This window comes from Nycticebus coucang, chromosome 2 (assembly GCF_027406575.1).
Source record: "Nycticebus coucang isolate mNycCou1 chromosome 2, mNycCou1.pri, whole genome shotgun sequence".
Classification (NCBI taxonomy): domain Eukaryota; kingdom Metazoa; phylum Chordata; class Mammalia; order Primates; family Lorisidae; genus Nycticebus; species Nycticebus coucang.
In genome coordinates this window covers 49426537-49442277 of record NC_069781.1, presented here as the reverse complement: position 1 = coordinate 49442277, position 15741 = coordinate 49426537, and positions in this window count along the sequence as shown.

The window sequence follows — 15741 nt, the reverse complement described above, 5'->3', positions numbered from 1 at the left end:
CAAAGATCTGAAAAGCACAGTAGAATCCCTCAGTAACAGAATGGAGCAAGCAGAAGAAAGGATTTATGACATTGAACACAAAGCTTTCGAACACTCCCAAACTCTCAAAGAGGAAGAGAAATGGAGGGAAAAAACAGATCACTCTCTCAGAGAGCTATGGGATAATTCGAAGAAAACTAATATTTGTCTTATAAGGATCCCTGAAAGTGACAAAGGGGCTTCACAAGGCACAGAGTCTCTTCTCCATGAGATTATGAAGGAGAACTTTCCAGACATGCCAAGAGAGTCTGAAATTCAGATAGCAGACAGTTTCAGAACTCCAGCACAACTCAACCCAAATAAGACATCCCACAGACACATCATAATCAATTTCACTAAAGTTAATATGAAGGAGAAAATTCTGAAAGCAGCCAGATGAAAGAAAACCATCACCTACAAGGGGAAGAATATTAGAATAACTGCAGATCTCTCTGCTGAAACCTTTCAAGCTAGAAGAGGATGGTCATCGACTTTTAATCTCCTAAAACAAAATAACTTTTAATCCAAGATCCTGTACCCAGCTAAACTGAGTTTCATTTAAGATGGGGAAATTCAATACTTTCATGACATTCACATGTTGAAGAAATTTGTCAGAACTAAACCAGCTCTTCAGGATATTCTCAGTCCTATTCTTCATAAAGAACAACGTAACCCTCCACCACAAAAGTAAACCCACCCAGAAAATTTTGATCAAATTCTAACTTCCACAGTCGCAAAAGGATTAAAAATGTCCACCGGACTCTCGAAAGGCTTATCAATATTCTCAATTAATGTGAATGGTTTAAATTGTCCTCTAAAGAGGCACAGGTTGGCTGACTGGATACAAAAACTCAAGCCAGATATCTGCTACATACAAGAATCGCATCTTACGTTAAAAGACAAATATAGACTCAAGGTGAGGGGATGGTCATCTATACTCCAGGCAAATGGAAAGCCGAAAAAAGCAGACGTTGCAATCCTATTCACAGATGCAATAGGCTTTAAATGAACCAAAATAAGGAAGGATAAGGATGGACACTTCATATTTATTAAAGGTAATACTCAATATCATGAGATTTCAATTATTAATATTTATGCACCCAACCAGAACGCACCTCCATTTATAAGAGAAACTCTAACAGACATGAGCAACTTGATTTCCTCCAGTTACATAGTAGTTGGGGATTTTACCGCCCCTTTAGCAGTGCTGGATAGATCCTCCAAAAAGAAGCTAAGCAAAGAAATTTTAGATTTAAACATATATTCAACATCTGGACTTAACAGACATCTACAGAACATTTCATCCCAACAAAAATGAATACACATTCTCTCATCACCCCACAGAACATACACCAAAATCGACCACATCCTAGGCCACAAATCTAACCTCAGCAAATTTAAAAAAAAATAGAAATTATTCCTTGCATCTTCTCAGACCATCATGGAATAAAAGTTGAACTCAATAACAATAGGAATCTGCATACCCATACAAAAACATGGAAGCTAAACAACCTTATGCTGAAGGATAGATGGGTTATAGATGAGATTAAGAAGGAAATCACCAAATGTTTAGAACAAAATAACAATGAAGTCATGAATTATCAGAACCTCTGGGATACTACAATGGCAGTCCTAAGGGAAATTTATAGCACTGCAAGCCTTCCTCAAGAAAACAGAAAGAGAGGAAGTTAATAACTTGATGAGACATCTCAAACAACTGGAGAAGGAAGAACATTCCAACTCCAAACCCAGCAGAAGAAAAGAAATAACCAAAATCAGAGCAGAATTAAATGAAATTGAAAACAAAACAATTATACAACAGATCAATAAATCCAGAATTTGGTTTTTTGAAAAGATCAATAAAATAGATAAACCTTTGGCCAACCCAACCAGGAAAAAAAGAGTAAAATCCCTAATTTCATCAATCAGGAATGGTAATGATGAAATAACAACAGACCCCTCAGAAATTCAAAAAATCCTTAATGAATACTGCAAGAAACTCTACTCTCAGAAGTATGAAAATCTAAAAGAAATTGACCAATAGCTGGAATTACACCACCTACCAAGACTTAGCCAGAACAAAGTGGAAATGTTGAACAGGCCTATATCAAGTTCTGAAATAGCATCAACCATACAAAATCTCCCTAAAAAGAAAAGCCCAGGACCAGATGGCTTTACGTCAGAATTCTACCAAACATTTAAAGAAGAACTAGTACCTATATTACTAAGCCTCTTCCAAAATATAGAAAAAGAAGGAATATTACCCAACACATTCTACAAAGCAAACATCACCTTGATCCCCAAACCAGGGAAAGACCCAACAAGAACAGAAAATTATAGACCAATATCACTAATGAATATTGATGCAAAAATACTCAGTAAGATCCTAACGAACAGAATCCAACAACACATCAAAAAAATTATACGCCATGACCAAGTGGGATTTATCCCAGGGTCTCAAGGCTGGTTCAATATACGTAAGTCTATAAATGTAATTCAGCACATAAACAAACTGAAAAATAAAGACCATATGATTCTCTCAATTGATGCAGAAAAAGCTTTTGGTAATATCCAGCATCCCTTCATGATCAGAACACTTAAGAAAATTGGTATAGAAGGGACATTCCTTAAACTAATAGAGGCCATCTACAGAAAATCCATAGCCAATATCTTACTGAATGGCGTTAAATTGAAATCATTTCCACTTAGATCAAGAACCAGGCAAGGTTGCCATTGTCTCCATTGCTCTTTACCATTGTGATGGAAGTTCTAGCCATTGCAATTAGGGAAGAAAAGGCCATCAAGGTTATCCATATAGGGTCAGAAGAGATCAAACTTTCACTCTTAGCAGATGATATGGATCATATATCTGGGAAACACTAGGAATTCTACTACAAAACTTTTAGAAGTGATTAAGGAATACATCAATGTCTCAGGCTACAAAATCAACACCCACAAATCTGTAGCCTTTATATATACCAACAATAAACAAGCTGAAAAAACAGTCAAGGACTCTATTCTTTTCACAGTAGTGCCAAAGAAGATGAAATATTTGGGAGTATACCTAACAAAGGATGTAAAAGATCACTACAAAGAGAACTATGAAACATTAAGAAAAGAAATAGCTGAAGATGTTAACAAATGTAAAAACATGCCATGCTCATGGCTGGGAAGAATCAACATTGTTAAAATGGCCATACTACCCAAAGCAATATGTATAATTTTAATGCAATTCCTATTAAAGCTCCATTGTCATATTTTAAAGATCTTGAAAAAATAATACTTCATTTTATATGGAATCAGAAAAAACCTCAAATAGCCAAAACATTACTCAGCAATAAAAACAAAGCAGGAGGAATCATGCTACCAGACCTCAGACTGTACTATAAATGGATAGTGATCAAAACAGCATGGTACTGGCACAAAAACAGAGAAGTAGATGTCTGGAACAGAATAGAGAACCAAGAGATGAATCCAGCTACTTACCATTATTTGATCTTTGACAAGCCAATTAAAAACATTCAGTGGGGAAAAGATTCCCTATTTAACAAATGGTGCTGGGTGAACTGTTTGGTGATCTATAAAAGACTGAAATTGGACCCGCACCTTACACCATTAACCATGATAGACTCTCACTGGATAAAAGATTTAAACTTAAGACATGAAACTATAAAAATACTTGAAGAAAGTGCAGAGAATACTCTTGAAGAAATTGGCCTGGGGGAATATTTTATGAGGAGGACTCCCAAGGCAATTATAGCAGTATCAAAAATACATTACTGGGACCTGATCAAACTAAAAAGCTTCTGCACAGCCAAGAAAACAGTAAGTAAAGCAAGCAAACAGCCCTCAGAATGGGAGAAGATATTTGCAGATTATGTCTCCGACAAAGGTTTAATAACCAGAATCCACAGAGAACTCAAACGTATAAGCAAGAAAAGAACAAGTGATTTCATTGCAGGCTGGGCAAGGGACTTGAAGAGAAACTTCTCTGAAGAAGGCACACAGCCTACAGACATATGAAAAAATTCTCATCATCTTTAATCATCAGAGAAATGCAAATCAAAACTACTTTGAGATATCATCTAACTCCAGTAAGATTAGCCTATATCACAAAATCCCAAGACCAGAAATGCTGGCGTGGATGTGGAGAAAAGGGAAGACTTCTACACTGCTGGTGGGAATGCAAATTAATACATTCCTTTTGGAAAGATGTTTGGAGAACACTTAGAGATCTAAAAATAGATCTGCCATTTGATCCTATAATTCCTCTACTAGGCATATACCCAGAAGACCAAAAATCACATCATAACAAAGATATTTGTATCAGAATGTTTATTGCAGCACTATTCATAATTGCTAAGTCATGGAAAAAGCCCAAGTGCCCATCGATCCACGAATGGATTAATAAATTGTGGTATATGTACACCATGGAATATTATGCAGCTGTAAAGAAAGATGGAGACTTTACCTCTTTCATGTTTACATGGATGGAGCTGGAACATATTCTTCTTAGTAAGGTATCTAAAGAATGGAAGAAAAAGTATCCAATGTACTCAGCCCTACTATGAACTTTTTTATGGCTTTCACATGAAAGCTATAACCCAGTTACAACCTAAGAATAGGGGGAAGGGGGAAAGGGAGGGGAGGGAGTAGGGAGGTAGGCAGAGGGAGGAGGATTGGTGTGGATTCCCTATGATCACATTAATGTACACAGCTATGATTTAATAATAAAAAAAAAAAATTCTGCCAAACATCTTTTGCTATTGCAAGAAGTCCTTCTTTCCCTGTCCAAAGAGAAGTTTTGCTCTTCCCTAAAGAATTTTAATGATTTTGCTGATCCTTGTTAGGACCTACCCCTATCATCTCTCATAGTTTCCAGAATTGTATTCAGGCTCAAAAATTGTCAGGCTCTTATAGTTAAATAACACGGACAATTCTTTAGGGTTTTATTCAAGTTCATGACATCCTTTCTAACTCTTCTTTTGAGAAAGAGTTTCTGGCTTGCTACCTAGTACTTGTAGAGATTGTTTTACCAAAAATCATTATGTTGTGATGTAACTTGAGCTTCTCGTCATGAACTAGATGTTTTCATACATGTCAAGTCTTAAATTCAGGCATGCATAGAAACATTCCACACATCACAGGTGTGGTACGTAGGAGACTGAGGTCAAGCAGATCAAAAGTCACAGGTAAGTTGCATGAGCAAGTGGTAACATGTCCCTGATCCCTTGCTCCTGCTACACTGCTTTCTTGCTCTCATCATGCACACGTAGCCTCAGAGCGTGTTCCTCTATGACCATACACTGAGGAAGAAAAAACTCGGGACTGGTTTACAGATGGCTCTGCATTATATTCTGGTATCAGTCAAAAGTAAGTCACAGCAACAGAATAATTTCACTTATTGGTGATAGCAAAGAAGCACGTTCAAGGTAATTCTTCTAGGTGAATAGAAATCCAAGTAGCACACTTCACTGCTCATTCTGTCCAGAAGAACATATGCCACCAATACATTGGCAGAAACTAATGGTTTTGATGTACAACCAGGGATTTGGAAAGGAACAGAATTGGAAAGTCAGAAATAAGGAGATATAAAGCAACAGTATGTGGAAAGATCTCTTCACATAAAGAAAAAAGAGCAGATTTGTGTGTGTCTCATGTAAATGCTCATTCAAGAGCAAACTAGCTAAGAAAGATCTTAATAATCTGATGTACAAAATGATCATCTCAAGATATCAGTCAGCTTCTTTTCCCAGCTATCTCTTTCTTGCCTGGTGAACTTTTCAACAAAGTGCTGATGGTGGCAGAGATAAAGGTTATTCATAGACTAAGCAACAAGGGCTTCAGTTCTTCAAAGCCAATCTGGCTACAATCACTCCTGAGGATCTAGTATCAGATCCTAATATTTTAATGTGGAGTCACTATCTTTGGGGTCACTAGTTACCCACTTGATAAAGAGTTGATATTGGGCCACTTTCATCATATAAAAGGGCCAACAATTCTTTCTCACTGAAATAAAAACTCTAGAATAAAGACATCTTTCTGCAATGCTTCTGCCAAAATCACAGTCAGTGTACTTACAGAATGCCACCTTCACTATTAATGGTGTTCTACCAACACTCCTTCTGGCCAAAGGAGCTCATTTTATAGCAAATGGCGTCTTACAACAAGTTCATGTTTATAGAGTTCACAAATCTTAATATGTTCTTCATAATTCTATAGCAGATAATCTTCAAAACATAATTCTTGAAGACACATGGTGCCAGCCAAGTGACATCTAGAGGACCTGGATAATGTCCAGTAGGATGTGACATATGCTCTAAATCAGTGACCACTGTGGTGCTACTTCTTTCATATCCAGGAGCCACATGACACAGACAGGAGCCACACCTGTCGCTATTGTCCTGGTGATCCACTAATGAAATTTGTGCTTCCTTTCCTTGTAATTTTCATTTCTGATGTTTTCCTAAGGATTATTTGAATCGCTTCAAAACAATGAACAAGAAGCAAAGGAAAGGGCTACTAAACTAGCTGGGGTGATTAATCCATCAAGGGGAAATTGAATTGCTGCTCTAAATATGGGAAAGCAAGAGTGTGTTTGGAGATTCTCTGTAGTCTTTTATTCCATGTCTTACAGTAAATGTCAATGAAAAATCCTGATGCCTTAATACAGGCAAGGCTGTTATTAGCCTGGACACTGTAAGAATGAAAGTTGGATCTTTCAATGAGTTAGAAAATCATGACCAGTGAAGAGACCTGCTGAGAGAAAAAGCAAATGGAGAGTGCAAGAAGTGATAAATATCAGCCATAATCATATGTCACCAGTTGCAGAAATAAGGAGTATAATTATTTCTTTATTTTTAAGTAAATACATGTATGTGTGTCATAGCCAGCTTTCTTTATTTCTTCATTTGCTAGTTCTTTACTCTCCAAAATAATAGATATTAATAATCTATTTCCCTATTTATATGTGCAGCTTAGCCAGAAGAGCAATGTACAACCCCGAGGTTTATTAAAATAACATAAAGTGTTTAATTTCTCCTTTGGATGATTCATATTTTTAGCTGTGTGGTAAAATTCAATAAAAAAGTTAGCTTTTATTGATTTTACTAATGTCTTTATTTGGAAATATAGATTAAAAATTGCATAATGTCAATTTTAAAAGGATAAAATCTAGGTATTTTATATGATGTCTGCCTGATTAAGCCAGAACTTTCCCCAGAACCTCTCTTTTTTGTGGCTTCAGGTTAGGGTTGGCCAAAACTTGTAGGAGTTTGAAAGGTATAAATGGGCTATCAAGCATTACACACTAAAGGTTGAAGTAGGACAGCAGACATTGCTTCAATTGTGTAAGTTGTCACTGAGCTGGTGACTTATCTCTTTGCAGCTCCCTCTCCTTTCATAAGATCTTCTCCTTCAGCTTCTCTCAACCTTGGACCAGGTACCTACGTGGCTTCATGGTGAGGTCTCCACCTTTATTCGCAGATTGTCCAGGTCATTGAAGATGGAGGAAGTTTCAGTTTGTCCTTGTGGGTACCAGTTTGTTATTACTTTCCACTACCTCCTGTTCATCTTTTATTCCTAACTCCTATCCTTTATGATCTATAGACATGTCAAGACCATACCACATGTACAGGCAAATGCCTCCGTGAAATGTGTAGGGTCTAGCTCCTGTAATAACTCCATTATTTTGTATCACTCCTGGTAGTTGTGCTTTTTTTAAAATACCCTAACTGAAACAGCCAATGAAAAACAATCTTTAATAAAGAATAAGAAAGAAACTTTTCGATAGACGTGTAATCATATTATGCTGGGTGTTGACTAATTGCGAGTTGTTGACTAACTTCTAATTGCTAATTAGAAATTGACTTTCTCAATACCTAGTATTTAGAAGCATACATTTGATGTGACACATCAGCTAACAGATATGTTGGAGTGGACATCTCTAAACTACAGCAGAGTTTATGGGGTCAGGCCTTCTGTGCTTTCACTGAGATAATAATTGTTGACTTGGTAAAGTCCAGAAATCCAGGATGCATCTGAAAAAGAGCGTATGTCTTCACATCTGCTGTTTTATGCTTCAGAGAACCTATAATCCCATGCTGCTTATTTGGTTAAAAATATCCTACTTTACACAGAGATAGTGAAAAGGTGACCAAGTTGCCGTGCTTGACTGCCATAAGTCAAATAAATTGGTGTTTATGTTAAGAGCCTAAGACCTGAGAGTTAGTGAACTACTCCTACAGGAGAAGCCATGAGGTTCTACTAGTGAATAAAGTAAACTGATGGGCAAGTTAGGTTTAGACAGAAAACCTCTGATCTAAATCAAAGTTTAGGAGGTTCAATTTTTCTAAGGGCATGAATATTAGTGCACAAGGTTTAGTATCTAGGCTAGGATTCCATATTTTATGGTGATAGTGGAAAATAATAAAATCTCAAATATCTTTAGTAGGTTTGCTAAACTATCTTTGAGGGTCATTTCTAGCACCTCAGATTGTATTTAGACTTATGATCTGCATGTTTAGCAACCATTATCCATCTTTAGTTACATGCTTGAATTCCCTTTTTGGAACACATAATCAGGAACAAGCATATTTAATTCTAAAAAGGATACATATTTTAAGACTTCAGAATTTTACCAAAGATGTCTCTTAAAATTAAAAAGAGAGAAAGCAAAGAAGTGAAAAAAAGAAAGAAAAAAGAACTTACAATGCTTTCATATACTTAGAATTAACCAAAGAAATACCTGGATTTAATACTAACTTCACTTTAGTGATCGTATTTTTCTGTTGTCTCTGAAAGTTGCTTACTGAATGAAGTAAAAGAGAGGAGGCAGCTTCCCATCTTCCTTTCAAGTAAACCACCAAAATTTATATTTTTGCCATTCTTCTTCTACAGTACAAACTGATGCATGTGCGGTGCCATCTCATCTAAATCTCATTGTGTTGTCCTGGAAAGGAGAAATTAGTGGTGCATGGGGGATTGGAGTGAGTATTCGTTCCACGTAAATAATAATCTGCTCTCCATCAGAAACTATGTTTGTACTAAGAATAATAAATATGTAAATATTGATATTAAAAACATAATAATATCTTAATTAACAGAATGCACTATGGGGACAATTTTTCTATATTTGTCCACAAATAAGGAAATTCTACAAAATACCAGAACTACTAGAAATTCATTAGCAATGCTTACTCTCGAGATTCTCTGAACCAGTTATTCTACTAAAAGCCTTTGGAGCTATGAGATCTATTGTCCATTGGGTCAAAGAAATAACTCATTATCCATATTTAAAAAATAATTCCAGGACCCACTGTAAGTTACATATGGAGTTTGTTCTACTTTCCTTATACCATCCTATTTCCAGAGCCAGAATCCAGGAAAATTTGACCAAGTTCATGAGAACAAACCTACTTAACTAGGTTGCAAATTAAGTAGTGTACACATGCAAAAAGTAATAGGTGGTCAAATGATGTTTTAAGTGTTAAATATACTGGAAAACTTATTAATTTCTGTCCCTCCCCAAAATGTGATTATTTGTTTGTTATATCAACCTGACAAAGCTCATTTAATGGAAATTCTCCTATGCAAGATTAAAATGTTTTATTATAATCATTACGAGATATTGATGCAGTACCATTCAAACAAAATAGTTAGTTTCAGTTGAATATATTTCTTCTCCGCCTCTACACACACATACACCCACACACTAAAAGCCCTGCAGAATGAGAGGCGTTTGTAGCTAAGGTAACTCAGTTCCCAGAATGAAAAATCTAAATAAGTACAGCTGACAAGGAAGAAATGGTGAAAGGAGAATACAATATTATGCTTAAATTATTATGACACTATGCCTCTTTTTTCTGTGTTTGTATAAAAGAAAGCAAAGGGCTCAATAAGGCCAACTGCAATTTATTGCATGTGAATTATATGAACACCTGTATTTAAAGCTGAATTCTGAAATCTGCATTAAGGCATTTTTATGACACACAGAGGAGAAACCAGAATGTTTGCTTTCTTCTGAATTCAGTTCTACATTTCTCTACCAACTTATTGTATTCCCCTAGGATGGTTTATTAACTTTACAGTTTTTCACCATCTGTAATATGGGGGAAAATATCTGATACTTAAAGTTCAATGACTCTGTGAAACAAAACCAGGTCATATTTGTGGAATATCATTAAATCTTACGGAGAAAAAAACACTCTAAAGTATGAGATTTTATTATATCTTTTATTTCAAGAAGGAACAGATGCTAAAACTTTTCTAGTCTGAAACAATTAAAGTGAATCCATTAAAGTTTGCCTCGTTACCAAGATAACTTCTAGGCTCTCCATCCTCATGTCTCCAGCACAATTTGTACTATTGGGTTATATTCATTGACAGATGCTTTTTTCTAGAGTAATACATTAAAATTGATTACCTTAACTACAGTTAAAGTTACGATTTATACCTGAAGTCATTTCAATAAAACACTTTTAATTTCAGCCAGGAATAAGGAAAGACAATTAATCACATAACCTGGGTTGGCACATAGATCTTGGTGCCTAGAAAAGCAAGAGAAATATACTGTTATCTCTAAATAACATATATATAACATAGTATTGTTTATTCTGTGTTCTTTCAAACTTCAAAAAAGTATTATTGAAAGAATTTTTTGTGTTTGCATTAAATGATTCCAAAATGTGTGGGGGAATTAAACAGAGGAAATTGCCTATGGTTTCCATGAACAGGCTTATTCCTTTTTTGAAGTGTGGCATGTGATTGAAATTATTAAAAAAAAAAAAAAAAAGTACCATCTGTTTCCATTCTTAATAACCAAGTAGCTTTTGGTGGCAGAGCATCAGCCCAAACAGATACAGTATAACCAACATTCAGCTGGAAACAGTAGCTTCTTCAATCCCAGGATGTTAATTTTATTTCTTCTTTTCACATGAACTATTTTGAAAATTTGGCAAGCAATAAGCATTTGATTTGGGCTGTCTTCTAACAGGTAAATGTTGTACAGAATTTAACTATGAAATTTTTACATCATCACTCCTTATGATTACAAGCTCAAAATTCAATGCTTACTTGCATTTATGCTATCATGACTATATCGAACCCATCTGTAGTGAGCTTTCTATTATTCCCAAGTAATTTAATTCAAGATATTTTTATTTCAATAAAAAAGTGCATGCCATCTATTACCTCAAAAATAGATTCCACAAAAAGTAAAGGTTTTTGTGACGGCATCTGTAAACATATAGACTAAAGAGTAACTGAGTCAACAAATGTTCATTTAGAACTTCTTGAATGCAGAACACAACTCCTGTCAATACCATTAATAATAATAGACACTGCCTTCTTCTTTATTGAAAACTACATTTTACAGCAAGCCTTCCACCTTATTATCTGGTTTATTCTTCACAGTAACTTGTGAGATCGTGTACTATACTTTTGACCATTTTTCAAACAAAAAAACCTAATGTTTATAAATTATGTAAACTTTGCAAGTTTAGAAATTCTAGAATGGTAGTACTGAGACCTTTAAGCCAGTTCTTTTGACAGTAAGGTCCAGATCTCAGCTGTCAATAAAGGCACTGTGTATCTCCACAAAAAGATACACATAAACCCTAATTTAAAAATAAATTCATTTTTCAAAGACTTTCTCATATCTTATTGCTTAGATCTCAGATTGTTTGAAGAACAGGGCAAGAAAGCTATTTTAACATTTATGTGGCCAAATTGCTGTATTGATTGGATTAACCAGAGTTGACAAAATAGCATATTAAATATTTAAGTATAAATTCTTAGCACTGGGTCTGGAACACAGCTGCGCTTCTCAACCCAATTCAGCCTCTCAGTTTCTTTGATGATAACTGAGTTACCTTAGCCACACACACCTCTCATTCTCTATGGCTTTAGTGTGGGGCCTTGTGTAGAGGTGGAGGAGGAATACATTGAGTTGGGCAAAACTGTTAAAATTTTGTTTTGATTATAGCTTCATCATTATCTCAGTGATTGTAACAAAATTTTCAAATCTATGAAAACCAACTGATATAAGAGAATTTCAACTAAATGAAATTGTTTATGTTGATGTAGCAAAAAAATCATAGTTATTGGGAGCGACAGAAAGTAGTAAGTTTTTTGAGTGGGTTTAACACTTGAAACATAATTTGATTTCCTGTTCATTTTCGTATATATACCATATTCAATCACCCACCTTATTCCTAACAACGGGGCACCATATTCCAAGTAAAATCTAAAAACTTCAGGAAGTTAAAGTTAACACTTAATAAACAGGGTTCATTGGGAGAGCCACTCTATCTTTGAAGAAATCAATCATTGATATGAAAGGAATAATAAACTCTTAATCTCCCTGACTCTCTCATAGCCAAGAATTTCACAAAGCTCAATTTCCATTAATGAACATAATGAGGGGAAGTTATTTCTGTATTCATAAAGGAGGGCCATATACATTTGTAGCGAGATTCATTTTTATCAATTGTTTCACTTTAAAGATCATTTCTTTATGCATTTATTGACATTAGTCAACCACCGGAACAAGAAATACATTTCTCGTACATAAAGGGAAAGTTGAACTTGAGAGATCTGCAACTTTATTATTTATTCCTATAATGGGATAGATATTGGAAACTGGATTAACTTTAGCCTCTGGCATTTGGCCTTTAATGGTAACTTCTTCAGTGCAGACTCCAAGCACTAGGTGGCAGTATCTCTGAAGATAGTGATTTATTTAATGTTTGGGTCATTCTTAACAGTATTGATAAGATAAAACAGACTACATTACTAAATAATTTTTGTAGACCTATAAATATAGCTTCCATAACATAAGTACAGTGAATAAACTATCCTGTTTTGACTTTTGGAAGATAAGCTTTTAACGTAAGATAGATCAGCCCACAAGCAATGGATAACTTTCAAAAGGAGAAAAAAATCCACAAAACCTTGTATGATTTATATCACTGTTATCAGAAAACTAACAGAAAGCCTTTCAATTCTTTTTCCACTTTTTTGAAAATTGAAAAATGTAAAGCTATCACACAGATATATTTCTAACCCCTTTAGGTACATAATAAATAAAATAGCAATGAAACTTATCTTAAGAGACATGTTTTTGGTTATAACTCATGGTGAACTACATGAGTTATAAAGCTCACATAACAGATAATTTGTTAAATTAACTCATTGTAACAAAAATAGAATGGTCTCTTCAATATCATAAAAATAATCTCTGCAACTGTCATTTACTAAATACTCAAGGAAGTCATTCTGTCACTTATTTAATATCATTACTGGGTATTGTTTATTTTGCCTTGTTATTTATAATATTTATGGACAAAAATTTCTGGATTCTTCTTTCCTGAGGAGATTTCTATAAGAAAAAATAAGTAGAATCCTTTGTCATGTCATCAGTGGCTATTAGTTCCTTGTAACATTAAGAAGAGTTAAAAAGAGTTGCTAAGTTGCTACTTAGGGTTTTTTTTAAGGGACTAGAAGACAGGGCTGAGACAAGATTCAGGTGTTTGAAGAAGATCAAGAATAGGTGTTAAAATAAACAATACTTAAACAAAAGGGAGTGATAACCACAGGCTTCAACAGATTTGTCAGCTACCTCTGTCATCTTACATGAACTTTGGCTATTTACAATATCATTGTGGATTTAAAACTTTTTCACCCTTGAAATACAATGACAGTTTTGAAACAATCATGAAAATGGGAGGGAGGGAACCCAATTCTAGGAATTACTACTCAAATTCTTAGTGAAAGCTAATCTATTGGCCTTAAATATTCTTTTCCTCAATTAGTAAGACTCCAAAAGATCTAAGACAACTTTCACTCAATGCAGCTGCTCTTTTTGCACCTTCCCCTCCTCATTGAGAGTGCAGTTTTGCTTTCTGTAAAGCTTCTATTGTCTTGGTTTATGTGGTGCATCCTAAAATTCTTTTCTGCAATGAGCACCAAGAACTTGGGAAAATCTCCACTCGGAAGCTGGTAACATCTTGAAGTGGTGATTTCTTTACTTTGAGTCCAAAATTCAATAAACTTTTATCTGATTTTATGGAAATTATTATATTATATATTATTCATTTTTTCCTCAACACTTTTTTTTTCCCTTTGAAAAGTGCTCATTTCCAGAAACTAATAATTCATTGTGAGTTTTTTACATCAGGCAATTTCTTGCTATCATCTTCTTAAAGCTTTGTTTAATGGCCTCCTAAGGGCAACTATATACCTATGGTTCCATAAACTCTATCATAATAAAAGAATTGTGGAAAAATTCAGATAATAAAAGGATAGTAACATCATAGTTTTCTATTACTCCTTTCTCTGGAAAACTTAGTTGTCCTTACTTCAGCCCTGGTACCTCTTCCTAAAAGTGAGATCTCTTGAAAGGAGAAAATCACAATTAAAAGGGAAGGAAAGAATGAGCACAAATGACATAGCAGACATAAACAAGATGATGTTCTGAGAAGTTTAATTAACTTGACTAAACATCAGAAAACCAATGAAACTTATTTTAGTCTTCAAATAAAAATTTAGGTTGCTGAAAAGCTTAGTGCCTTGCTTAATAAAAGAAGTTCAGTGGTATTATTTAAGCCTGGTCTTTTTCCTTTATCTAAATAAAGCATAACTGATAATGCAGGTATTTTTTTCTTATTTCAGAATATCCTAGATCACCTCATTTTAAAAAATCACTGTGTTTACAGAAAAGAAGATATTTTGTTTAAAAACTTGTAGGGGTAGAGTGAATTTTCACTGAATTGATGAATAAGTACTACATGTCAATTTTCTGTAATAGTTGTTTTCAATAAAAATATAATGTGAGCCACATGTATTATTAAGTTTTCTAATAGTTACATTGATATAACAATGAAAAGACATAGCTAAACTTAGTTTTAATAATACATTTTATTTAATCCAATGTCTGAAATATTATCACTTCCCTAATCAGTATAAAATTTTTAGTGAGCTATTTTACATTTTTGAGTGCTAAGCCTTCAAAATTTTGTGTGCCTTTTATCTTTACAGAATATCTGAATTTGGACAGGTCATATTTCAAGGCCATGACACTCACATGTGGCTAGAGGTTGCTGTATGGGATAGTGAAGACCTATTACAAACAACGGCTAATTATAAAGCTGGTTAAATAAATGAGTCAATGGGAAATAAAGCTGCAACAATTATATGAGGTAATAGTACACAAAACTTACACCCTTGAAGAAGAAGATGAGACTGACAAAGGAGCTTCCATAAGGTCTATACCAGAAAGAGTATTGGACCAGGAAATAGAAGGCATGAGTTTTAATTATACTTGTGCCCAAACCTATTGTACGTCCAGTCAAATAAGCTGAACTCTTAAGTTCTTACCTCTAACAGTAGGAGGCCATACTGGATGATGTCTTTGGCTCAATCTAAAGTGAATAAAACCTTTCTGTGGTCAATATCAAGGGTACAAACATTCTAGCAAGAAGATAAAGCCATTTACATATTTGACCAACCTTATAAGGAAGGCCTTACCATGAAAATGTCTTACTGTCTGTACCAGGAGGTCTCAGAAGGTAGTTATAGCAATCCTGTTAAATCTTGGTAAATCATTGCCTAGGAGCCATTAATACATTAGCTTTTTACACCCAGATATTATATTTTGTCAGTACAGCTAGGGCAGATTTTTTTTTTTTAAGATATGGTCTTGCTCTGTTGCCCAGGCTAGAATGT